This window comes from Canis lupus, chromosome 12 (genome assembly GCF_003254725.2).
Source record: "Canis lupus dingo isolate Sandy chromosome 12, ASM325472v2, whole genome shotgun sequence".
In the NCBI taxonomy this organism is placed as follows: domain Eukaryota; kingdom Metazoa; phylum Chordata; class Mammalia; order Carnivora; family Canidae; genus Canis; species Canis lupus.
Window position 1 is genome coordinate 18,436,941 of NC_064254.1, and position 25,949 is coordinate 18,462,889.

A 25,949-nucleotide genomic window follows, 5' to 3' on the forward strand; every position below is an offset into this window, starting at 1 on the left:
TATGACCTTTCTTAAAGGCAATCAGCAAGCTACAGAGGAAGTTTTAACAATGTGCACATTCTTTGTCCCTGCAATAGCACTTCCAAAGTTTAGTCCCAATAACATACTAAGGATGGATACAAGCTTCCACCCTTAACTTCAGATATATTATCTTACTTCTTTACATTATTACAAAATTTGGAAATGAGTGCTATATCCAAAAGTAAGAATTGGTTAAGTAGGTTGTGTTAAACCCACAAACAGAACACTAGGCAACCATGAAAAATGATATATCTGTCTTATGTAAATATAAATGTATTGATATATAATGAAGATATTTATCACACTTATCACACAACATATTGGAATAACATGGAATCTTATTATAGGTATTTATTTATTTAAGAGAGAGAGGGAGAAAGAGGGAAGAAAGTGCATGCTAATGGGGAAAGAGGGAGGGGGGCTTGAGATGAAGAGAGAAAATCTCAAGCAGATTCTACATTGAGTCTGGAGCCTGACATGGGGCTCAGTCTTATGGCCCTAATAACATGACCTGGGCCAAAACCAAGAGTTTAGATGCTTCATTGACTGAGCCACCCAGGTGCCCCGGCACAAAGTCATTTTATAAAAGAAAGCATAAAAATAGTCTCTTCCGTGTTTTTTAAAAGGGTATATATCCCCCAAATGTTAACATAGGTTGCTTTATGTTGTAGAATTTTACATATTTTTAGTTTTTGACAACTAAAATGCATATAATTTTTTTTCTTCATTTACACTGAACAGATCAAAGGGAAGTGGAGATATATAGGTAATCTACAGCAAGGAGCAGAGAAATAAAATTGTGAGCCCCATATCATTAAGTACAGAGATATTTGGTTAAAACTATGTGAATATAACTCCAAATAACTTTATGAAAATACAGAATGGGGCAGCCCCAGTGGCCCAGTGGTTTAGCGCCACCTTCGGCCCAGGGTGTGATACTGGAGACCTGGGATCGAGTCCCACATCAGGCTCTTGCATGGAGCCTGCTTCTCCCTCTGCCTGTGTCTCTGCCTGTCTCTCTCTCTCTCTCTCTCTCTCTGTGTCTGTCATGAATAAATAAATAAAATCTTAAAAAAAAAAAAAGAAAATACAAAATGAAGGCATTCTCTGTTGGTTGCATATTTTGGTCTTCAATATATAATTTAGAAAGTTTTTCACTTATTGGAATTCCTTAGTCAAAATATGACTGATTGGGAGTTTGGCCTAATCTCTCAGAAATAAGAGCTCCAATCTTCTCACAGGTATATCGGATTGTAATGCTATCCTACACTGCACAGTTCTTCAGTAGTTGTTTATGAACATTAATGGAATTCCATTTACTTTCCTAAATAAAAGATGTCATATAAATTCATAAAGATGGTAATGACATGCTGTTATAAAAGAAAAACATGTTTTTATTTATAATTCTCTTTCCCAGTGGTATTTTCTGTACTCCAAGCAGAAGTGGAGGTTTTGCCTGAATTATCAGGATATTGCCACACTTCCGATTTTTGTTTTGCTAGGAAATATCTGACATATGGGGCTTGCCCAAGGTTGTTTAAAAATGAAGGAAATGCCATGAGGGGAATACAGACATTCTGACTAATTCAAATGTACCTCTCATTATTTATTCATTCATTCATCCATCCATGCCAACCCAGTTGTAAGATCCATTCCTCCCCTACTGGGATCTTCTCTTCTTCCTCTGACACCATTTCACAGGCCTATTTTACTACTGTCCTCCACTTTCTTCCCACCTCAGAGCTGATATGTCTTTAATTTCATAAGATCTTTTGTTCTCAAATAAATAGATTTTAAATCATATACTAACTCCCCCTAGTTGACAGTGGCCACATGAAAAGATTTGTTAAGAAGGATTCTGGGGACTCCTGGGTAGCTCAGCAGTTGAGGGTTTGCCTTAAGCTCAGGGCATGATCCTGGAGTTCTGGGATCAAGTCCCACATCGGGCTCTCCATGGGGAGCCTGCTTCTCCCACTGCCAATATCTCTGCCTCTCTCTCTCTCTGCCTCTCATGAATAAATAAATAAAATCTTAAAAAAAAAAAAAAGAAAGATTCTGAAGAAAAAAAGCAAAAGGATTCTGACTGTACCTCCAATTTATTTAGAAAAACTTCCATGACTGGTTAGTAATGTCTGCCATTTGTAAAATTGAGGGGGAGAGATGGAGATAATCACATGAAATTTTCATTTTCAAGGGGCACATTTCTAGTTTGAGTCTTCACTCCCCTCTGCCCCTTGCTAATATTGTGGACACAGCTGCCCTGCAATTTGGTGCTTTGAGGGTTGCCCCATCAGTGTTCTGGGCCTGAAACATTCATCTACATAGAAGCTTGGTGGGAGCCATGATGCAGCCCCTGATTCTTCCTGATTAGGAGAAACCTTTCCCCTCTTCTGGGTACTCAACTCAACCTGGGTACTCAATACAACTCAGTGCAAGTGAATGTCATATGGCATAAGTCCATGGGTCATATAATAGCCCGCCAGCCCTATCAATCTAACTGCCTCCAGAGAAGAGAACCAGGTCTTTGCCAGCAGCTTCAGAGTCCCAAATACAGTCCACCCCCCTGAATGGCTATCAGAGGGACCTGTTAGCCACACTACAGACACTGATCTTGCTGAATTTCTTCTTTCTCTTAGTAGCATACTCTACTGACTAGTGCCTTGAGTGTTGAGTTCTCCGCAGGGACTCTGAAGCCTACATGAGGTGGTGGGTGGATGCCTATGGGTTCTTATTGCTAACGGTTGTCTGTGTTCTGATCTTTGCTCACCTCCAGTGGCAGGAGTCCTCACTTGGGGTTGGTACTTGGATCTTCCTGCGCAATACCTACTAAAACAAATTATCAATCTTTCTTTCATTTTTTAAATCTACAGTAAAGCCAGCCCTGGCAACTTTCAATAGGACAAAACAACCCCTTCCTAATAGTTTACTGTATTTCCATTCTCTCCTTAAGACTTGATTCTCCATTCTATTATATACGGAGCATCAACCAAGTTTCCAACTTGGCACTGGGACTCCTTGAAAAATCACTTGAGAACCTGAATGGAACAGTGAAAAGCCTATAGCCAACCACACTCAACTCCAGCACTCACTGGAAGACTTCCCCTGGGATTTACATAGAAAGTGATGCCCTTCAGGCTAATTGTATCTCTGGCTCTATTGAAGAAAACAATACTTCCTAAACATTTAGTGGGTAATGAATGACAATGTGTCCCATGTTTTTTTTCTCTTCTGTTTCCTTTTTTCCTTCCTCTTCTTGCCCCCTGCTATATTTGAAATGTAACTTAAATAATAATACCAGGCAGAAACTCACCCCAGGAAGCTAACTAAACTCCTGTCTTGAAGTACTTGAATACAAATAAACACAAAACAGGAATTAAATGCCACTGAAGACTGTTAACCATCTGAACTGAGTAAGATTTTAAGCAATTGCATAATATTGCCTCCAGCAACAAACCTACCTAATCATATGAGTCCACACTACTTCAGCACAAATATACACATTGCAAGACAAAGCCACATTCAGCCTGAAACTAAAAGCAGTATGATGCATCCTGAAAAATATTCATCCTAATATACAAGGAAAGAGCAAAAGGAATAAGTTACATAAGAAAACTATCTACCCAAAGGTTTCTTGGCAAATAAACAAAACAGGGCTAATGTACTGCAAACAGTTGTATTCCGCACCAAGGGGAAAAAAAGTCTAAATTTTGCATTCACCATTGGAAAAAAATTTTAAATATTGATTAAAATGTTAGGTATAAGTGATAGTGTGCATTAGGCTCTTAGAACAATCCTTATATATGGTAGGCACCATATGATTTTGCTATTATTATTACATTATCCCCATTATTAATTCAGAAGTCCCTGTGCCTCTTCCATCACCTGGACCCAAATTTATTTAGGTCAGAAAAGCTGTGTATAAAAATATACAATAAATGTTTGCTGTGACAGCAAGCATCTCACTTTGCATGTCCAGATCTCATTTGAATTTGATTTATTTATTTATTTATTTATTTATTTATTTATTTATTTGGGAGATGGAGAGAGAGCACACAAGCCAGGGGGAGGGTAGGGGGAGAAGGAGAAGCAGGCTCTGTGCTGAGCAGAGAGCCCCAGGTGGGACTCTCTCCCAGGACCCTAGGATCACAACCTGAGCCAAAGGCAGACACTTAACCAACTGAGGCCACCCAGGCACCTTTCCAAATATCTTATTTGTACTTCTCTTTAGAATGGGAAGCCTGTGCTCCATGACTAAGCCACCCTACATAGATTACCTGCTCTGCCTGTGGGGAGGGACAATTGAGTAAAGGCTCTTGAAAAGGTTATGAATGCTCTTGCCTCACAAGTACACAAGATTGTGAAGTGAAGGGGAAGAAGGCTTCTGCCTCCAAGGTAAAACAAACAACAAACAAACCAAAACCCTCTCCCTTGGGATGCCTGGGTGGTGCTTGAGCATCTGCCTTTGGCTCAGGGCATGATCCCGGGGTCCTGAGATCGAGTCGTACATCAGGCTCCCTGTGGGGAGCCTGCTTTTCCCTCTGCCTGTGTCTCTGCCTCTCTCATGAATAAATAAAATCTTTTTTAAAAAATAAATAAATAAAAACTCTCTCCCTAAAACAAAAACACTTTCCAAATATTTTAGCACCATATTTCTCCTGTCGCTTGTGACAATGAATTGCTTTGTCCAAAAAGGCCACTATGCTAAGATCACCACAGAGACCTCTTATCATGAAGAAGTTTCTAAGATAAATCTTTAGTTCTGTGAAATGGGTCATGAGAATGGGGACACCAGCCACATATATTCTTCTAGAAAAGTCAGTTGAAGTCTGAATCATGGTGAGATGCCCTCAATGGAGAGCCTTAACCAGCCTGGAAAAGATGGGCACTGGACAGAGACAGTAGTGGTAAGGGGAATGAATTACTGCTCATTGGCAGTTATTTTCTCCCCAAGTCTAACCTTCCTAGTAATTTTAATTCCTGACTCAAGTTCTCAAGGAGAGTATGAGCATAAACCCCAGTTTGCCCAGGTCAGTGTCAGTTTACTTGTTTTGTCTCAATATTATTATTGTATTACTAGTAATACCCTCTTTCTCTCTAAAAAGTGCCCAGTTTGGATAATCAGTCATATGGTCATCCCAGATATAAGCAGTGTTGAAAAAGAAAAAAAATGGATGATGACATTATGCTTCCCTTTCTTCAACAGAGAAGTTGAATTGGAGCACTCAGTGCTCCAATCTCTACCTTCCATCCTCCTTACTCTATTTCTGATGACTTATTCCCTTACAACTATAGAAAAAAAAAAAAAAAAAAAAAGCAGAAATAGCTGAACAACAAGGTAACTTCCTATAAAGGTTAGAAAATAGAAATTCAAGATTGTTTCATCTTTCTTTCTTAAGATTTTATTTATTTATTCAGGAGAGACACACAGAGAGAGGCAGAGACATAGGCAGAGGGAGAAGCAGACTCCCGGTGAGGAGCTTGATGCAGGACTCTACCCTGCATCAAGGGGACCCCCCAGATCATGACCCCGGGATCATGACCTCAGCCAAAGGCTGCCGCTCAACCACTGAGACTCCCAAGACTGTTTCATCTTTCCCTGGACTATACTATCCAATGCCTACATAAATCTGAAGTGAATAAAAGGAGATTTGTAAGCCACTAACTTGAACTCAAGGTTTATATGCACACCATCACCCTACTGGGGAGTCAGAACAACTTAAGAGAGACAATTTCCTCTACACAGGACCATGTTCCTTCAGTCCTTGATAATCTCCTTTCAATACATGAAAGACTTTGTCATAGTAATTCTTGAGTTCCAAATGTAATGAACTGCTTAAATTACCAACAGGGAATTTCTGCATAGAACCAAGATCCAGAAAGCTTCCTAAATATGACCGCCAAATTGATTCTGAAACATTTTGGTTAAATGTATCATTCATACAAAAACTTTCCAATCATCAGTATTTGCTTTCATGATTTCAGCATGTATATGTCCAACTTGCCACGTTGTTAAATTTTTTAAAAATTCTGGGCCTCAGGCAGCCCGGGTGACTCAGCAGTTTAGCGCCGCCTTCAGCCCAGGGCCTGATCCTGGAGACCCAGGATCAAGTCCCATGTTGGGCGCCTTGCATGGAGCCTGCTTGTCCCTCTGCCTGTGTCTCTGCCTCTCTCTCTCTCTCTCTTTTTGTGTCTCTCATGAATAAATAAATAAAATCTTAAAAAAAACAATTCTGGGCCTCTGTTTTACCAAATCTTTTTCAGTATCATTAGGTACTGAAATTCCTCCCAATGGACTTTGTAACAGGAGAGAATTAATACACCCTTGAAGGTGCCTAGATAAAAAGGAATATGGAAGAAAATTCACATTTATTGGACTGTACAATCTACCAAGTGCACTGAGTTAAATGTTTTTCTTTGGTTTATCTTGTTAATCCTTGTGAGAGTCTGGCAAGATCATCTTCCATTTTACAAATGAGGAAACTGAGCTCCAGAGAGCAAATTGTCTGCGATTCCACAAATACTAGATGGTAAATCTGAAGCTCCAACTAGAACCTGTTTGTTCAAAAGCCTGTGCTTTGGTGCTGCTCTCTGGTATTTTTCAAATTTGGGGGCTTTATAAAGCATTTCACAGAATGACTGTCCCAAGGAACAAAACTAGGATTCCAGTGCAGGACTATCTCATGCTAATATTTTAAAATCTTCACCAGTATACTATTTTCTCTTATAAAAAGGAGATAATAAATATGATAAAGTTTTGGGAATTTTTCAAAATTGTATAAATGCAAGGAATTATTTCTTTTATTAAAGTGAAGATGAAGATGAAGTAGTTAGGCATCTCTATACTCTATTTTAATCCATAGTCTGCTTCTTGCTTCAGATTTAAAGCTTCTGGGGGCCCAAGTAGTGGGAAAGGCTACTGTTACCAAATTCAATAGTGAGTCCTATCTGCTTTACCTTGCTATCATCTCAGCTACTGATTCATCAAACTGCACAGGTTTGTACATAATCTCAATACCAGATGGATCCAAAGAATCTGGATATTTCATCATGAAAACAAATACAGAGTGGGAGAAGAGGAGAAATCTTTATGTAGACTCAAAGAATTTAAATAGAATCATCTAATAGCAAGGCTGAAATAACAAAAGCAATAGCAAAATGCCAGGGCAAGTACTTACACAGTTAATCCAGAAGGATTAACTTCCCAAAACGAATGGACAGTCTTCCTCAAACACTTCCATTGTGTCTTTCTCACATTGAGAAGGACTCAACATCATTTCTTGCTATCCCTGACAAAAAATGCGTGACCTGAATCTAATCTTTAGGAAAACTAAACAAGCCCAACATGAAAGATAATCTTTTCTTTTCTAAAATATTGAGGAATCCAAAAAATAAAATAAAATAAAATAAAATAAAATAAAATAAAATATTGAGGAATCGCCTGTACTCTTTTAAAATGTTAATGTTATAAAAGGCAAAAGAGGTTTGTCTTTTCTTATGAAAGAAGAAGAGAAACTGCTTCCCCACCCCACCTCAGCTAACAAACAAGACAATGAAGAGGAAACATGGACACTGTTGGATTCTGGACCCAAAATTTTTCTTTTTCTGAGAAATAGGGGCATAAAATTTGAGTGATGTTTAAAGATCAGATAATAACTGCATTAATGTTAATTTCTTCTTCTGACTATTACAGTGCAGTATGCCCAAAGATATTTTTGCTTTTAGGAAATACACTAAATAATTTGGAAGGACAAATGGTAAAAAGACATTGATTCTTCAACTTACTCTCAAATATTTCAGGAAAATCGTATATGCATGCACATATGCATGTGCACACCAAACATACACACACACACACAGAAAGAGATAAGCTCAAAAAGGAAAGAAGAAAGAGAGATAAAGAAAGAACTAGACAAAGGGAATCAGAAAGTAAATATGGTAAAACATTAGCTGTATCTTAGAGAATCTAGGTGAATGATCTATGGAAACTCTTTGCACTACTTGTGTAAATTTCCTGTATATTTGAAATTATTTCAAAATAAAAAGTGAAAAAGTCCTCATGCATGAGAATCCTATCTCCTGACCAAGATTAAGATTTTTCTCTCTCCCTATAGCACCCAGCCCTCTGCAAGGCACATTCAGTGTTCTTCGTAATTTACTGGCTGGAATAGAGGGTTCTTCATAACTTACTGGCTGGAATAGAGGGTTCTTCATAACTTACTGGCTGGCATAAGTGAACGTAACTTAACCCAAAATTGAAGCCTATAGACTAAATTCAACTGGTAAACATGCTTTATTTGCCCCCCTCCATGTTCTGACATCTGAAATTTTCAACTGATAAAAAATCTGCAGATTTTACTTGAAAAAAAATTCCATATTTGAGGCTTCTTTTTAAAGATCAGAAAATCAAGCAACATGGGGCTCACATGAACTGAGTGAGCTTCTCTCTTGAACTCATATGGGTGCCATTTCTCCACAGTGCTCTTACCACTTGTTAATTTTTTCCAAACTAAGATCTAGTGTGTATGGCTGTCGATCCTGGTCTTACACAATTATCTATCTCCAAGTAGAGCAATAGATGTCTATCACTCTATCTTTGTCAAAAGTGAACAATAGAAGAGAGGTTGATAGTACTTTACTCTTTCAGGTCACCTGTCAGGCCCTGGTGAGCATTTGAGTTTGAGACTCTTGACTTACCCCAATGTGAGGGCCAGGACTTAGTTTTAAGGGCAGCAAGATACTTTGGCTCCAACTAAGCCTTCTCTCATCGCTGAGAATTAAAGTTAATTCCCTGTTTGAACAAGCTTGAGGGAACCTTCAATACATCAATATTTACTGGTAATGGAGCAGATGCTGACAAGGAAGATACTATAGGAAAGAATCATTAGATAGATTTCTTTTTTCTTATTTTCTCCAACAGAGCTAGGAGTCAAATAATAAGATAATGGGAAATAAGGCTTGGCAGGAAGTGGAAAGATGGAAGAAGTTTATCACCTGGAATCTATGCAGAATGTTGATCCTAACATTTTCTGTAATTAACTTCTATCTTCTATGGGTAAGAAAAAGAAACAAGTTTCAGAAGAATCTCACTTCTCGAATAATAGCAAACTGTGTAGCAGTTAACTCTACTCCAGACTCTATTTCTTTACATGGTACATGTAGTCTTTACAACAACCCTGTGAGGTAGGCTACTATCATCATCTCCTTTTATAAATAAGAAAACTAAGGAAAACATTGATTCACCCATAGTCATACAAGTAAATTATGAAGTCAGGATTCTATTTCCAGAAATGACTCTCTTGGTCACTGTACTCCTTCTGTACAAATGGCTCTGGTTAACTACAATGAATTCTGAAGTGATTCTGTTAAGGTTCACAGACTGAAATAGCCTCATGCCCACCACTGTTAATGCTTTTAATGAATTTGCATACTGCCAGCTGAAAAGAAACAGAACAGTCACTTTCTGTTAAGAATCAAAATCATGACCTAAGTGTATGACAGTTGGTTTTAAGTAACTCTGGACTGAGAAGGAGACATTTAACTGACCACTGAGGTTCCCTGGAGTAAGTCTAGGGTTGTGTATCCTAACTTTGGCCTGGGGCCCTTTGCCTGGTTCTCTGAGGCCCAGTCTTCCAGAGTAGCCCTCTGGCCATATTTCTGCAGGTTATAGCTAGGTCTTTCTGTCTGAATATGCTTTCGGAAATGATAAACAGTTGACTACAGATGCTTTGCAGAATTAGAAGCAATGATCTAGCTAGCAGTTTGGACACACAAGTGGCCTTTCAGATACGTAACAATCTTCACTCCAATAGGTACCCGAAGCAGGCTCACCATGTACCATTTGCTTTGCAGGAAGCAGCTGTTCAGCAGAAAATGAATATGTTCCTGCTTCCTTAGGAATGTCTCTCCTTTTACAGGGCAGTGCTCACTGAGCTAAAGGTCAGGAAACTAAAAGACTGCCCAGGGCTTTGGAAGCTCAAAGTGCTTTGCTTGTCCCCTCCTTCCTCAGAAACTCAACCCTCTGGATTCCCAAGGTCTGTTTCATTTTGTGCCTTTTTACCACTTTGCTGATTTCCTTCAGTGTATTGGGCTGACTTCACGGTCACCAGGTGTCCTCTGTCCTCCCATCAACGGACACTTAAATGAGCAGATGGTGCAAATGGCCTGGCAGTAATGTGATGCCTGAGCAGGTGGGCTGAGAAAGGGAGATAGAAAAAGGGAAAGAAAGCAGCTTCAAGGAAAGGGACAGATTGGTTTGGTGCTTGTACCACTTAGATCAGGAAGTGCAGAAAGGGGTTAGTGGCAACTATTTTTTAAATGTGAAAGTAAGATCATTTTTTTAAAAATAAGAAATGCATATGAAAATACAGGGTTCTCATGCTTCTATGTGGCAGAAACAATCAGTACAACTTACAAAGGAGCTTTCTGAGATTTCAAGGTCTTGTTGGTCAAGATGACTTGTCTTTAAAGTTTGACTGGGTGACAATACCTTTCTCTTCATTTGTTCATTCATCCCATAATGCACTCTATGCCAAGGACTGTATTAGGGCTTGTTGATGGTCACCACCATTCCTGGACTCAAATATTTCAACTAGAAGGAAACCTGAATGGCCTTAAACACAGGGCTTCTGGAACTGCAATGTTCATAGAAATCACCTGGGATCTCTTTCAAATGTGTATTCTGATTCTGTACATTTAAAGTGAAGCCTGAGAGCCTAATAAGCTAGATGGTACTGGGCTAATGTTGCTGGTCCGTGGACCATGCTATAAGTAGGGAGGTCTAATTTACTCTGTCCTATTACAGCTGAGTCCAGGAAGTTCCAGCTATTCAGAGATGTGTCCAAGCTCACAAAGCCAGTTAGTGCCAAAGCTAGGCTTGCAAACCTAGGCTGGACCTCATTCCACAATGCTACATGGCTTCAACAGTGAGGAGGGATTCAGTGCTTTGGTTCTTCTGTCTCCTTCCTCTTATAAAAATGAATTGATAATAACTATACTCGCCATCTGTTGTCAGGGTTAGTGAAGTAAAATCATTTAGACTATTCAAACAAAAGATTATCTTTACCAATTATCCTTTGTAGTCTGAATCCAAACCGTGAAAATCATGACAATCTTCCTTTTGCCAGATGCTTAACTATCTGCAAATTTTCATTGAAGCACAACTTGTTTGCAAAATGTAAAATTAGAAGTGACAGACAAATCTATTTTTGTAAATCTTAGCCTGTCTATTTTGAGGCTCTGCATTTTAAAAGAAGGATTGAGGCCAGCTGTTGAACTTGACTGAAATGTCTAATGATGCTACTCTATTTCCTTCTAGTTTATAAGATATAGCCATTTTCCCCCAGTATTAACAATATGCACTGGGACGTAGGGCACCCAGACACCATTTCAGTTCTACAGAGGACATGTTTTAGCCTGGTGTTTGTTAGCTATAAGGCGGAGAAAGTGGTTGTGGTTGGGTAATTCATGATTTCCTAGAAACAGAGTCCCGGCTTAAATGTACTAACCATGTGACTTTAAATAAAACACTATACTGTCTAGACTTAAGTTTTTTCATCTGTTAAATAGAGATAAAATGGCTTATTTCCTTGCTCACCCAACTATTAAATTTGAATGTCTTGTAGTTAAAAATAATGCCTTGTACTTAAACAAAAACGAGCATCACGACAGGAATTTTAGACTTACAAGAGCAGCCTTAACCATATATGGGACTTCAATTTCTGTAGGATCAATCTCTCAATCAACCAGTATTCATTAAGTGGCTCCTACATGCAAGGTTATACAATCAAATACAGTTCTTAATGTTTCATGGGCCTTGGTCTCCAACTAAAACAAGTTCCAGAGCATTCCTGTCTAAGATACAATTATTATCATACTATCACAAGCAAATGATGAAAAACTAAGAGAGCCAAGTCCTATCAAGTCATTTATAATTCCAGTAGATGTAAAATGTCCAATGTAACTCAACAAGAAAAAGATGGAGAGTGAGAGTGATGTTCTGACTTCCACCATTTATATTCCGTTAACAGAACCGGAGGGTGCTCAAACAGAAATCTGTCCCATCTTCCTGGCTTTTTGTCACAGTCAGGAATCAAACATCCTTCTAAAGCTAAATGGCTCTAATTTTGTATAATGGCTTTTCCTTTGTTTGTTTAAACTCTGCTAACTGATTTTTTCAAAACACCTCTTCCCTTTTGGTCATCCATTTCATTCTTTAGCTAAAGTAGGCCTTTTAAATAAGGACCCACTCCATCTCCTGCTCATCTAGCCGAAAGCTCCCTGACCTGAGCTCCACACAGGTATGTAAAACTTACAGGTAAACTGCAGTTTTCCAGTCAGAAAGTCTAGTTTCCTTCCAGCCTTCCATGATAACAATCGGTGGCAAAATTGGGAGGAGACTAACAAAACACATTAAATGTGCATGCCAATTTGACCCTGTTAAAATGTCAACATTTCCTTCCTTGCAAGGAAATAAGGCGCATTTAATTCTTACAGCAACCAATGTGGAAGGCAATAATCCTTCTTCCCATTCTAAAGATGATGTAACATCTAACGCACAACTGGCCTGAGGTCTCATAGTCTGAACCTCAACTCTGTCCTGATTTGCCAATGGTCCTGCTATATCACACTGACTGTGGCTCTAAGTCCATTGTTTTCAGCTCTTGGATGCATTCTTCCTTGTTCTCCTTCTCTTCCTTCCCATCTTCATTATCTTCCTAAGATTAAGAGACTTTTTGATTCACCTTACCATCTTCTCTGGCAGGTCTCAGCCCCAAGGTTTACATGAGGCTAAGGTTCTTTCTACATTTAGCATCATAAATCCCTGAATCTTTCAAGAGCAGGGGATTTATTTAAAGATATTTTAGGCTCTGATATGTCTCTCAAAAATAGATAGTCAGAGTTGATCCTGGAGAGAGAGGAGGATGGTTAACGATATTATTTTATTTCCTGCATTCTTTCCTATCAAATATTTGGATATATTAAAAAACCCTCAGTCTTTTCTTGCCCATGTAAACAACTTCAATTTAAACTTTTCTCTATTTTTCTTAGCTCCTTTATGGATGCAGAATTACAAAGCACATCATCTAGTGAAGACCCAACTGTTCTCACTAATTATCATACTACCTCCTCCTCCAGCCAAGCTAGCAAAGCACCTGAATATAATAAGTGATCAATTAATGTTGTTTAAAGAATAGATGATTATCATACAATACAAGAGGATTAGAGTTCATATAAAATTGAACTATCAATATACTTTTAATTCTGTACCAAATTTATCATTTGGATGTAAAGCAGTGGTTCCTATAACTAGGGGTGTTGTACACTTGCACATTGACAATGTCAGGAGACGTTGGTTTTCACAATTAGGGGAAGGTTCTTATTGGCATCTAATGAGTAGAGGCCAGAGATGCTTCTAAAGATCCTAAGAACAGCTTCCCCTATACACACACACACACACACACACACACACACACACAGCAAAAAACTGTCCAGTGCAAAAAAAGATGCAATATGAGGAACCCTAATATAGAAAGTAAAAGGACCCTAGAAAGACCTCAGTCATTTTGACTTCAGTCCTGAAAGTGTGTGTTCTGTGCTTAGTACTCAAGTACCCTGCACTGAGCCCAGAGTTACTACTGCCTGATGCTCTCCAGACAGCACAGGCACCCTCTTATGCCCCAATCATCTTACACTCAGACTGTGACAGATGCAACAGATTGTGTTATAAGCCCATGAGATAAGGTGCCTGCCAGAGCTGCCACAGCTTCTAAGGCAGTGTAGTGCATTCAGAAGAGTGCATTCTATGACAGAGCTCGTTGGAATCCCCATGCTACCACTTTTTTAGCTGAACAAACTTGAGCAAATTACTGAAAGTTTCTGAGCCACAGTTTCAATAAAATGGGGATAACTCCAAGATTGCAACAAGGGTGAAAAATAAAATTATAAAGTGCCTATCACATAGTGCATATTTGAAAACAAAAATAAGCCAGCTAGTATCAATTTGTATGACTCTGATTTTAAAACATTCACACTGTTTTAGACACATTGGGACTTGTATTCACACCCCAGTTAAGGACTAGCTCTCTAAAAATGTATACAGATTTAGTTCAACCCACCGTAGTTGATTTTATTATTATCCAAAATACTTACCACCCCTTCTCAAGGGAGGATTATACACCCCACCTCATTGATGTTATGGGAAATCAAGTGGTATGTAAGTGGAAGGGATGAAAACCACTCCCAAGGTTCTGCCCTACTGTATCCTCTCTGTTCCTCCCATGTAAGATTTATAATGATGTCAATACCAAGGCATAGCCAATCCACAAGACATGCTCGAGAAATAAACATTTGGTAAGTATCTGAGGTTTGTTTTTTGTTTTGTTTTGTTTTTTACCATAATGTTAATTTGGCTAGGTTAAATGGAACTGCCACCGATTGCTCAACCAGAATTATAAAACTCCCTTCTAACCTAGGAAATCCAGCACCACGTAGATGACAGTTTACTGGGAGACAAATGCTAGATGTTAAAAAGAACAAGGTGTAAAGTCTTTTCAGCCTAGAGTGAACTATAAGCTCTATTATGGGAATAGAAAGAATGCCTTGGTGCTGAAAGCTTGGCTATTAAAGCCAGAATTTGAACTTGGTGCACAACTTGTCCTTCATATTTTGTTCAAAATTTTGCTCTTTCACTTTCTCCAAACTTAGCCTGGCCCTTGGCAAGTCCTTGTTAGTCTTAATGGACCCCACTTAATGGAGTAATTCAAAACGTTGCCAGTGATCGAAATCAATTAAACATAACCACATGTGCATAATGTGTCTGCTTCCAAATATCTGTTAGTACATAATTCTATCAACAATCTGATTATTAGATTTTCCTCCAAACTTCACCTATTTCTGTAAGAGTTGTACAACTTCTTCTTAAGACTTATGATTGCTTAGAAAATGTCACTACATGGTGAGAAAGTCCACAACATGGTGAGAAAAAAAAATAAGTTTGTAGATGCCCTTTTTCCCTACTCTATTGAAAAAAAAAAAAAAAAGAAAGAAAGAAAGAAAAAATCATTTTCCTCTCTGCCAACTGATTATGCAGCTACGTTGTTTGAAAGCTTGCATAATTTACATTAGCATGCTTAAGATCTCAGGTGACTATGCCTTTGAGGCCAGCATGCTAACCCCAGTGGGCCGATTTGATATTCTTCCCAATATCTGACCCTTTTTTCCTTGTTAATTACAGGCAGACTTCCCTGGTCTGGCCCTGGATCTGCACCTGTTTCCCATCTTTGAGCAGCTGCTAATTAGGTTGAAATAGTGGGGCTGGGCAGTGCAGGCCACACATGCCTCATCAGGCTATTGATCAGGCTGGCATACCACACGGGCAGTAATGGGGTCTGTACAACCCAATTCCAAAATAAAAGCCATTCCTGTAGTTGCATGTTTGAATCCAAGCATACTCCAGGCTCTACACCAAATATAAAACATGTGAAAAGAGACACTTCAGTTTCAAAATAAAATTTTTCTTTGAAATGCCACATATGACCTAAGTACTTACTATTTGCTTCTCATTTGATTATTTTATTTTGGAGTAAGGAAAAAAAAACTTCTTTTAGGGACAAGACATGTATATTTATATGGAAATAATTCAAAGTGTATACTATATGGATACATACAAGTGTATCCATGTACAATTACATGTTTGTAAACTATCCAAGCAAAATCCTCATTCTGCATTCCCATTTGGCCTTGCACATAATATAGTTTAAGAAGAGTTTGCATTTCATTGTGATTTATGGTTTGGGTAACTATGAACATGTAAAACGCTGATTATCAAGAGAGACACTACAGCTATCTATGGGTAGTTTTGGAAATGTGTAGGGGTGTTTGGAGTTGTCACAACGATTATGGGGTGCTACTGGCAGTGAATGGATACAATGTGTTTACACAATAATAATTTATCCAGTGTCTGTTACAAATCACAAATAATGGATCAAGTTAAAATCATTTTACAAATATCTGTATCTAGAACCTAATTCCATTGCATATATAAAGGTAAAATTTTTGTAACTTTAAATATACTGAATTTAATATCTTAAATTTTCCAAGAATGCAAATCCAGAGAAGATTAAACTTTGTCTGGTTTGAAATTTTTCTAGAGTTATTCAGTGTTTTGAAGAGCACATCACTAGTCTGATATTTCAGTTACCAATAAATCACATCATTACCCTTCTCTATTTGTAGCTTCTACATTCATGATTCTATGTATAGTGGTAACACCTGACTACCTCACTGTATCATCTAGAGCAGTGAAGCCTAAGTCTTTACATATTGAAAAATATATACATTATTCTTATATAATTTTCTTGGATATTACAGTTGGACCATCATATTGATTTTTAATTACATGTATAGTTCGTTTATACTATCTATGATTTTCATTCAAGGACAGCAAAGAGAAGATTATGAAACATTTATTATGAAAAGGGGAAGTTAGGGTGATAGATCAAGAGTCACTGTTCTCAGGTAATAAGCCTGGGTACAGTTTCTAGATGAACCATGACTTTGGCATTGACTTTGTATCTTTGGTGCCTGGTATATGGTAGTCAATGATTTATTTCTTAAAATTCTGTTTCTTACTTCTCCTTCTGATTTTATCACCCATTCTTCTGTTGTCTATGACTGAAACACATTGCCCAGCAGAGCTGCCCCAACATAGCCACCCAATGGTCTAAATGCAGAGAAGCCTCTGATACCCCAGAAATGAGTCATAGTGTCTTTCTAACTTGGGATAAATCTCATGCTCACTCTATGTAAACATTTTAGAGGCCAATGCGATGGAATATTCATATAAAGTTCAATTACAATCTGTAATTCTTGACCCTTTCTGAGTTCTCCTGTCATATGACTCTAAATGATTCGTTCTGCAGTTTGTTCTTTTGAGTAATAAAGAGACTTCATAGAAAGTCATGACATTCACTCTTTTTTGCTTCACATCTTATGACTATACAGTAAGAAAAACTGTAAAATTTGGCACAGGAAATTTTCTAAAGCAGAATACATCAGCTTTCATAATTCCTGGCTTTGGTTATATATTCAAAGAAACTGAATATAGCTTAATTTGATTAAATTTCCCATAAAGCAATCCCATTAATAACCTTAATTATAGTAGTAAGATGGCATCCCTAATAAATCTTTCATATTCAGAATTTTGAATGATCTGATTATTTTGGATGTGATATGTTTGAATTAGTAGATAAACTATCTGGAATTATTAAAGATGAAAGTTACTGATGGCCCCATGACACTCTCATAAAATACCCATAGAAGGCTGATTCTTAACTAAATTAGCTAACATATTAGGAAACACAGAAAAATGCAACAGAACATTGTCACAAAGATCCAGCTTATCTGCTCCGCCTTCTGATGGGAGCCTCTATACTGGCCCTACATAGGGATTCCCCCCAAGAACTTTCAGGGTCTCCCTCTTTTCAAAGCAAAATGAATGCACCAGTCTGGTCCTCATGTCTTCCTACTTTACCATCAAGAGGAAGAGTTAGAGTCACCTCACTTAGAGCCCTTAAGAGAAAGAAGAGGACTTTCTTTTGAAGTGACTTCTTCTAATTCTTGGATTATGTGCCTAAACCTGACCTGATTGATCATTGTAGTAAGGGCTCTAGATGGGCTCTGCTGATTGCATTATTCCAAACAGGACGCATCCTTAGAGCAAGATGTGGCTTATTACTGTTCAATCTTACTGTTGAGAGTAAAAGAACAGGAAGTTTCCCAAAGAAAATTTTTACCAAAAAAGGTTGTATGGATACTGACTGGCAAAACCAACAGATGTTCATTGGGAAGTCTTTCCTCTAATTGGATTGATGATTGTTGTTGCTTCATGTTTTAACAAAACCTTGAAAACATCAAAAAAGTACATAACTCATTCTACAAAGACAAAAACACATTTCTACATTTCAAATAAAAACAAGCTCGAATTCTTTTTGCAATGTAAATGCATATTAAATTCAAAGCATTTCTCCATGTTTGACTTCTTATTAGCAGAAGATAAATAATGGTGATTAGTGAGAGTTTTTTTTCTTTAAATATACTGGAATGAATTATTTTTGTGTACCACATCCCATATTTTTTACCTATTTTTGAAATTTCCCTATGAAATCAAATCATATGGAATATTTCAGAATATCCTTTAGAAGATGAAAGAAAATTCTTGTTACAATGCCACATTTGGAAAAAAGCAGTTGTTCTTTGTAAAATGGAATAATTAAAAATTCACATATTCTAAATATCAACAAATACTTTGAAAAATTCATGCTTATAAAATATGTAAAAACCAGAGTACATGGGTGGCTCAGTTTGTTGAGCATCTAACTAGTGATTTCAGCTCAAGTCATGATCTCATGGGTCCTGAAATAAAGCCCAGCATTCAGCTCTGGGCTCAGTGCAGCTGCTTGGGATTTTCTCCCTCTGCCTCTCCTTCTACTCATGCTCGAGTGTGCGCTCTCTCTCTCTCTCTCTCTCTCTCTCTCTCTCTATATATATATATATATATATATATATATATATATATAATAGATATAAATATGATATATATATAAATCTTTTAAAAAAATTATAAAGACCTATTGTTTATCTACTTCTACATATAAGAGTGGTTTTTCCAAATCTGGAGTGTAATCTTTTCTCACTATTGCTCTTCTAGTTCTTCTTGAATTTACAATAGGCACAGAGAATATAGTCATAAACACTTTCAATCTCTTCCCATGGTCTCAGCTTTGTGGGCTTCTTCACTGTCCCTAACTTATTCTCTGAAAGATGCAGCTTCAGATCTTATCTCTCCAGTCAGGAAAATAGCCCTATGCCCATCAACACACACCAAATATGTTTATGGGGAAGAGATATCCTGTAATTTCATAGCTTTGGAGTCCCTGATATACCCTGCCTAACTCACCAGTTAGGCTAACTAATGATGCCACTATCTACTTAGTTACCTATAACAGAAACTACGTGAGTTTCTTGTGTGCCCTCTACTTCCTCATCCTAGCTATATGTTCTGTCTTTAAGTCTGGTTACTTACTTTATGTCTCTTACATGTCCATTTCTACTACCACACTTGGTACAGAGCCTCTTAACTAGTCCTCCTGCAGACAGGCTTCATTTCTAGCGTTACCACTACAATATACCATCCACATTTTGTCTATAGTTAAATCTATAAAGTACAGATTTGAGTATAGTCATCCACCACGTGAATCCCTTCCAAAGCATGACAAAGCTGAAGGATAAATCTCAACAGCCCCTGATCATTTTCACGTCCCACCAGCACTGATTCCTTTCCTTTTCCAAGAAGAAAAACATTTTAAATTGAAGCATTTTAGAATGACACACAGTTTCTCTGGGAAAGCCACTATCTGTTATAGCTTTCAGGCTTTGTTGTTTCTGGCCACAGTGTCCTCAAACTTATCATCTTACCCCTCATTCATTATATGATTCGAGGTAACCAAATGGATACAGGTTTCCTTGACTCCTCCAGGCAGATTCCAGAATTTTTTTCTCCATATATTTTCATGCTATATCATATCTGAGATTGTATTTCTTACTTTGCTTATCCATTTTTAAATTAAACTGTACGCTTGGAGGTAAATTGTGTCTTGCTTTCTTTCTTTCATTCATTCTTTCCTTCTTATTTAACATATTTTCAGAACCCAGCACTATAACTACAATATAAATGCTTAATAAAAACTAATGGGATGAAGCAATGGATTGGATGGAAAGATGGATATCGCACCAAGTACATATATTTCTACTTAGCCTACTCTGTAAGTCATCCATATGCCATCCTTACCTCAATCAGCTCACCTTGTGTTTACCTTGCCTTCTTACACATAACCTCCGTGTAGTTAGGAAAGCCACAATTACTTATTAATTGTCATTAACCTATGTTGCCTCATGTTACTTAGCTTTATGTTATGGCTTATGATTTCTACTTTATGTTTTGGCTTACAGTGGTCTTCTAGGCTACAGTGCCCACTGTCCCTAACCATGCCCCCATATTTAAAATAACAATGGTAGGGGCACCTGGGTGGCTCAGTCGTTGAGATCTGCCTTCAGCTCAGGGCCTGATCCCGGGGTCCTGGAATTGAGTTCTGCATTGGGCTTTCCGCACAGAAGTTGGCTTCTCCCTCTGCCTGTGTCTCTGCCTTTCTCTGTGCGTCTCTCATGAATAAATAAATAAAATCTATAAATAAATAAATAAAATCTATAAATAAATAAATAAATAAATATTTATTAATTTATTAATAACAATGGTATTCAAGCCCCAAACTAAGTATTACCTTTTGTAGAAAGTCATCTACCAACCATAGAATCCTCTGCAGTGGTTTTCTTTTAGAAGTGGTCAGTCCCGAAAGAACAAAGCAATGATATCAATGGCTAAATTACAAACGTAAGAGAGATAAATCTTAGGTCAAGATTTCTTTTTACTTCTCCCTGATACAGATTAGTTTATTGCAATAATATTGTCCTTCTTCTCTAATACTGCTTATCTGCATAGCTCTACTGTATTATAATGACCATTTTGTGTGTCCATTTCTTGCATTTTCTGTATGAACCCTAAATTAGGAGCCCCCAGAAATCAGGAACTATGCTTCTTTTTATTGTCAGGGTGCTACACAGTACCTAATACATAGTAAATTTTTAATAAATTCTCTAAGAATTTGATAAATTCTCTAAGAATGAATGAATGCACTCACCACTTTTAATAAGGTATAATGGTCTATTAAGTAGGAATTGTTTTGCTAGTTTGCCCTAGTATCATCAATACCCAGCATAGAGCCCATCATACAGTGAGTTGCATGGATAATTGTTGAATGAATGGAAAAATTGCATGTATCAAGAAGTAGTTAGCCCTGTTTCCCATGTTTCTTTGGCCTTGGGACCTACCACATTAAGTCAGGAAGGTAAAATTAAATTATTACTAATATTAATACTAGCAGGGCAGCCCCGGTGGCGCAGCGGTTTAGCGCTGCCTGCAGCCCAGGGTGTGATCCTGGAGACCCTGGATCGAGTCCCACGTCGGGCTCTCTGCATGGAGCCTGCTTCTCTCTCTCTGCCTCTCTCTCTCTCTCTCTCTGCATCTCTATGAATAAATAAATAAAATCTTTAAAAAAAAATACTAGCAGCTTCCACACATATAGATACAAGATAGACATGAAATGGCAAGCACAGATAGGATCACCCTAGGATAATAACAAAACCTGATCGTGCACCCATTGCACTAGTTCAAATTCAACCTCACATGCTTTGCACAACAGAAAGAAAAATATCCCAATTTAATAAGTGCAGCAACTCCACCTGCCATTCCAAAAGAAATATACCCTCCTTCAGTCTCAATCCCCATATTCCTGTCCTGTGATAGATATCCTGCTTTGTTAAAAAGTATGCTCATCTTTAAAGTTACTTACTTGTCATATAGCACAGCCCTTAAGGGCAAATCATACTTCATCTGAACCTCCGTAGGAAGTGGCGTTTCAATATTGGAGGAAAAGATAATATATGCTATACTGGTTTCCAGTGTGGTACCTTCTTAGGAGATTTTCATGGGTAACTGACCAAGAAGCAGTTTTTGTCTGAACGCTGCAGAATACATTATTCTGTTGTGTCAAGTAAGAAGCGCAGGGCTCCAAGGACAGAACTGTGAAATGCTTTGCATTAAGAAAGAAGCCATCAGAGACAAGAAAATAGCCAGAGGATTATGAGAAGAATCAACAAATGTCAGTGTCATAAAAGCCAAAAAGTGGAGAATTTCTAAGGAAAAAAAAATGACTAATGACTTTTAAATTCAGCAGAAATCCAGTGAGTATATTAAGATCACTAAATCTTATTCAAAGCAAAATTCTGATTACCTTGTTAATCATTGTAGAAGTAAAACCAGAGTACTTTTTTTCTTCAATGATGGGAACATGAGACCAATATATACATATACATATATGAATATGTACACACATACGTATATAATATATATATGAAATAAAGAGTATTTCCATAAATATCTTAGTTTGACAATCAATAAAAATAGAACAGTTTCTGTCTGGAAAAAAGAAAACATGTTCTGAATTTCTTGAGCCAGGATTGAGTTCAGCGCAAAAAGACATAAGGCAGTTTCAGGGATATAAGGAAGAAAACCAGCATGAAGTGAGTTGAGAGCTGGGAAACAAAATTTTAACAAGAAATAGCAACTGCTCCAACACCTACCTGGATAGTAACTAAGAAAAGGTCTGGGGAATTCATACTGAAAGGGAATCTAGAACTTAGAGGATTGGAAGTAAAAATGTCTTTTAAAAAAATTCTGAGCAGTCATGCCTGGAGCCTAGAAAATGAGTTAGGATTGGTAAAAAGTTAAGTCCCGATCAGACTAAGAGGCAGCATCTTTATAAAGAAGTTTCCCAGCCATTAGAAGTTACTCTTGGATATACTGGAATCCCAGGAACAAAGGAAACAAGAAAAAAAAGAAAAAGTGGAGAAAGTTGAACTTAAATAGTGTTGCTTTCTTATCCTTAGTTTTGAGGAAATTGTTGCCTAAGTTGAAAGTGCCCTGAAGGCGGCTTTAACTTACCTGACCAGTCCTCACCCCAGGGACTGCCTCAGGTTCTGCTGACCTAGGCAACTGTTTGAGGGTCAAACTTCCATGCTACTCAAATGTTCTTGAAGAAGCCCTCCTGTGTATTAAAGTGGACAGCATTGTTTTCCTCTCTCTCAGCTTGCTTTTCTCTCACAGTTCTTTGTTCTTTAATGGCTGTGACTCGGTTTGTGCTGCTCCTTGAGAGGAGGGATTAGGGCAACACTGTGGTAGTCAGCACTTCCCTCCTGGGGCACTAACAGGTGCCTCTCTGTCATTTTCATGGTGACACTCTGCAAGACTCTAGCTTCATGCCTTATCAAACTGATCCTGTATGTTCGTTGAGATCAGAATTCCAATTAATAGGACAGTCGTTATTTTTTAAAGAGCTAATACTACTGAGGATGTTGGGGTCACTGTGGTGGGTTGCTTAGCAGAAAAGCAGAATGGAAGGTGAATGAAAAAAAAAAAGAGGATTCAGAGAAGAAAATTTGCATGGGAGGATCAGTTTGAGAAACCCCAACTCCTGGAATGCAGACTGACCCCCTTGCGTATTCCACAATACTAAGTACTCTGATGTGAATTACTTTTTTAATACGTACTGGAGGAGGAAGCAACGTTTATATGCCTAACATAGTAATAGGCACTCTTGATGGAGAGGTCTATAATAATCCCCAAAATATTTTATAGGGTCCACAAAAATCTTCAAAATGTAGATATCATATGGAGCCTGAGTGGCTCAGGTCATAATCCCAGCGTTTTGGGATCCAGTCCGCCTTGGGCCTTCCTGCTCCGCGGGAAGCCTGCCTCTCCCTCTGCCTCTGCTTCTCTCTCTCTCTCTCTCAATCTCTCTCATGAATAAAACCTTAAAAAATTAAATAAAAAAAGACATTATATAAAATGTAAAATCCATGATGCAATCCAATTCGGTTTAGCTGGAAAAACAACCCAGCCTAATAGGATAGGGTTCATTTCTTGTGTGCATCAGTTATCTTGGTTCTGTTCTGAGGGAACAAGAGGCCAGTGCACCCACCCCAGTGCCACCACCCTGGGCCAGGGCTCCGGTGCCACCTGGAGCCAAGGGTCCCCAGGTCCTCTGTGGAAGGGAGCAAGGCAGAGGGCAGAGGCTGACCCCAGTGGTGGCACAGTAGACAGTCCTGTACACTCTGCATGGGCTGGACTGCAGTACCCATGCGCTGTAACACAGCAAATTCTGTGTTTATCAGGACATCACTACTGTACTGAAGTCACACACCATCTTCATGGGACTTGAAATTTCCAGGAATTACCTTTCTGAAATGCTGGCAATAATTTCTTTACATTCCATCTCTTAGTTCTCCATGGAAACATCAGGAAACCATGAACAACTTTAGTTGATACAGAGTTTGATTGCCATTTCCTACGTGAGGGCTTTTTACTGCCAAGGATATTCTGGACCAAAAAATTAATAAAGCTTCATCTCCTGATGATGAGGATGCCTTCTATGTCACAGACCCGAGAGACATTCTAAAGAAGCATTTGAGATGTTTAAAAGCTCTTCCTCGGCTCATTGCCTTTTATGCGGCCAAATGCAATGATAACAGAACCATGGTGAAGACCCTAGCCGCCATTGGGACAGTATTTGACTTTGCCAACAAGACTAAAATGCAATTGGTACGGAGTCTCCAGGTGCCTCTAAAGAGGCATTATTTATGCAAATCCAAACCAGCATCTCAGATTAAGCACACTGTCAATAAATGCAGTCCAGATGATGACTTTTGATCATGAAGTTGAATTGATGAAAGTTGCTACAGCACATCCAAAGGCAAAGTTAGTGTTGCGGATTGCCACTGATGATTTCAAAGCAGTTTGTAGCCTCAGTGTTAAATTTGGTGCCACACTTAAAAGCAGCAGGCTTCTTTTGGGGCAGAAGAGCTATATATTGATGTCATCAGTGTCAGCTTCCACGCGGGAAGTGGCTGTACCAATCCTGAGACCTTCATACAGACCATCTCTGATACCTGCTGTATCTTTGACAAGGGAGCTGATGTTGGTTTCAACATGTATCTGCTCGATATCAGTGGTGGCTTTCCTGGATCTGAAGATGTAAAGCTTAAATTTGAAGAGATCATCAGTGTTATCAACCTAGCACTGGACGTATTTTCCATCAGACTCGGGACTGAGAATCATAGCTGAGCCAAGCAGATATTACATTGCATTAGCTTTGATGCTTACAGTTTATATCATTGCCAAAACAACTCGTGCTAAAGGAACAGACAGGCTCTGATGATGAAGATGAGTCAAGTGAACAAACCTTTATGTATTACGTGAATGATGTGGTATATGGATCACTTAATTGCATCCTTTATGATCATGCACACATGAAGCCCCTTATGCAAAAGAGACCCAAACCAAGTAAGAGGTTTAATCCAACCTACATATGGAGACCAATATGTGACAGCCTTAATTGCATTATGGAGTCTGTGACTTGCCCAAGATGCATGTGAGTGATTGGATGCTCTTTGAAAACATGAGTGCTTACACTGTTGCCATTGCTTCTATTTTCAAAAGGCTCCAGAGGCCAACTATCTATTATGTGATGTTGGGGCCAACATAGCAACTAATGCAGCGAATCCATTACCACAACTTCCCTTTGGAAGTAGACGAGCAGGATGTCAGCATTGTGCCTGTGTCCTGTGCTTAGGAGACCGAGAGGAAGTGGGGTGCAGTGTCCCTGCTGCCATTAAGTCAGCTAGCATTACCATGTAGGTACCACTCCTATAGCCATTAACTGCGAGTTTAGCTTAAATTATGGGATCTGGCGGGGGGGGTGGGGGGGGACAGTTTAACTTAATTACTGCTAGCTTTTTTTTTATTTTTAATGTATTTGTTAAGTAGGGTTGGCACAGATGCAATAATATGGAAGACTAAGAGATGGGGTCATTTATCTGTGTTCCTTTGGAAACCACTTGAATATTTTTTATATCTGGATTTTTATTCATTTTTCAATCATTCTACTAAAGACTGCCTCTCAGTTGCTGAGGAAGCATTGGTAGCTTGTACATTGGCAGAATGGGCCAGAAACTTAGCAGTTTGATCTGTTTTTAAAATAAAGTATCTTGGGCAGCCCTGGTGGCTCAGCGGTTTAGCGCCACCTTCAGCCCAAGGAGTGGTCCTGGAGACCCAGGATCGAGTCCCATGTCCGGCTCCCTGCATGGAGCCTGCTTTTCCCTCTGCCTGTGTCTCTGCCTCTCTCTCTCTGTCTCTCATGAATAAATAAATAAAATCTTAAAAAATAAAGTATCTTAAAATTTAAAAAAACTTTAAAAAA

At 38.4% G+C, this 25,949-nt stretch overlaps 1 pseudogene; it reads left to right on the forward strand.

Annotated features, from left to right (window-relative positions):
- The first annotated feature begins 23,830 nt into the window (after nt 1-23,830).
- Nucleotides 23,831-25,409, forward strand: LOC112641865 (ornithine decarboxylase-like; annotated as a pseudogene).
- The last annotated feature ends 540 nt before the right edge of the window (nt 25,410-25,949 follow it).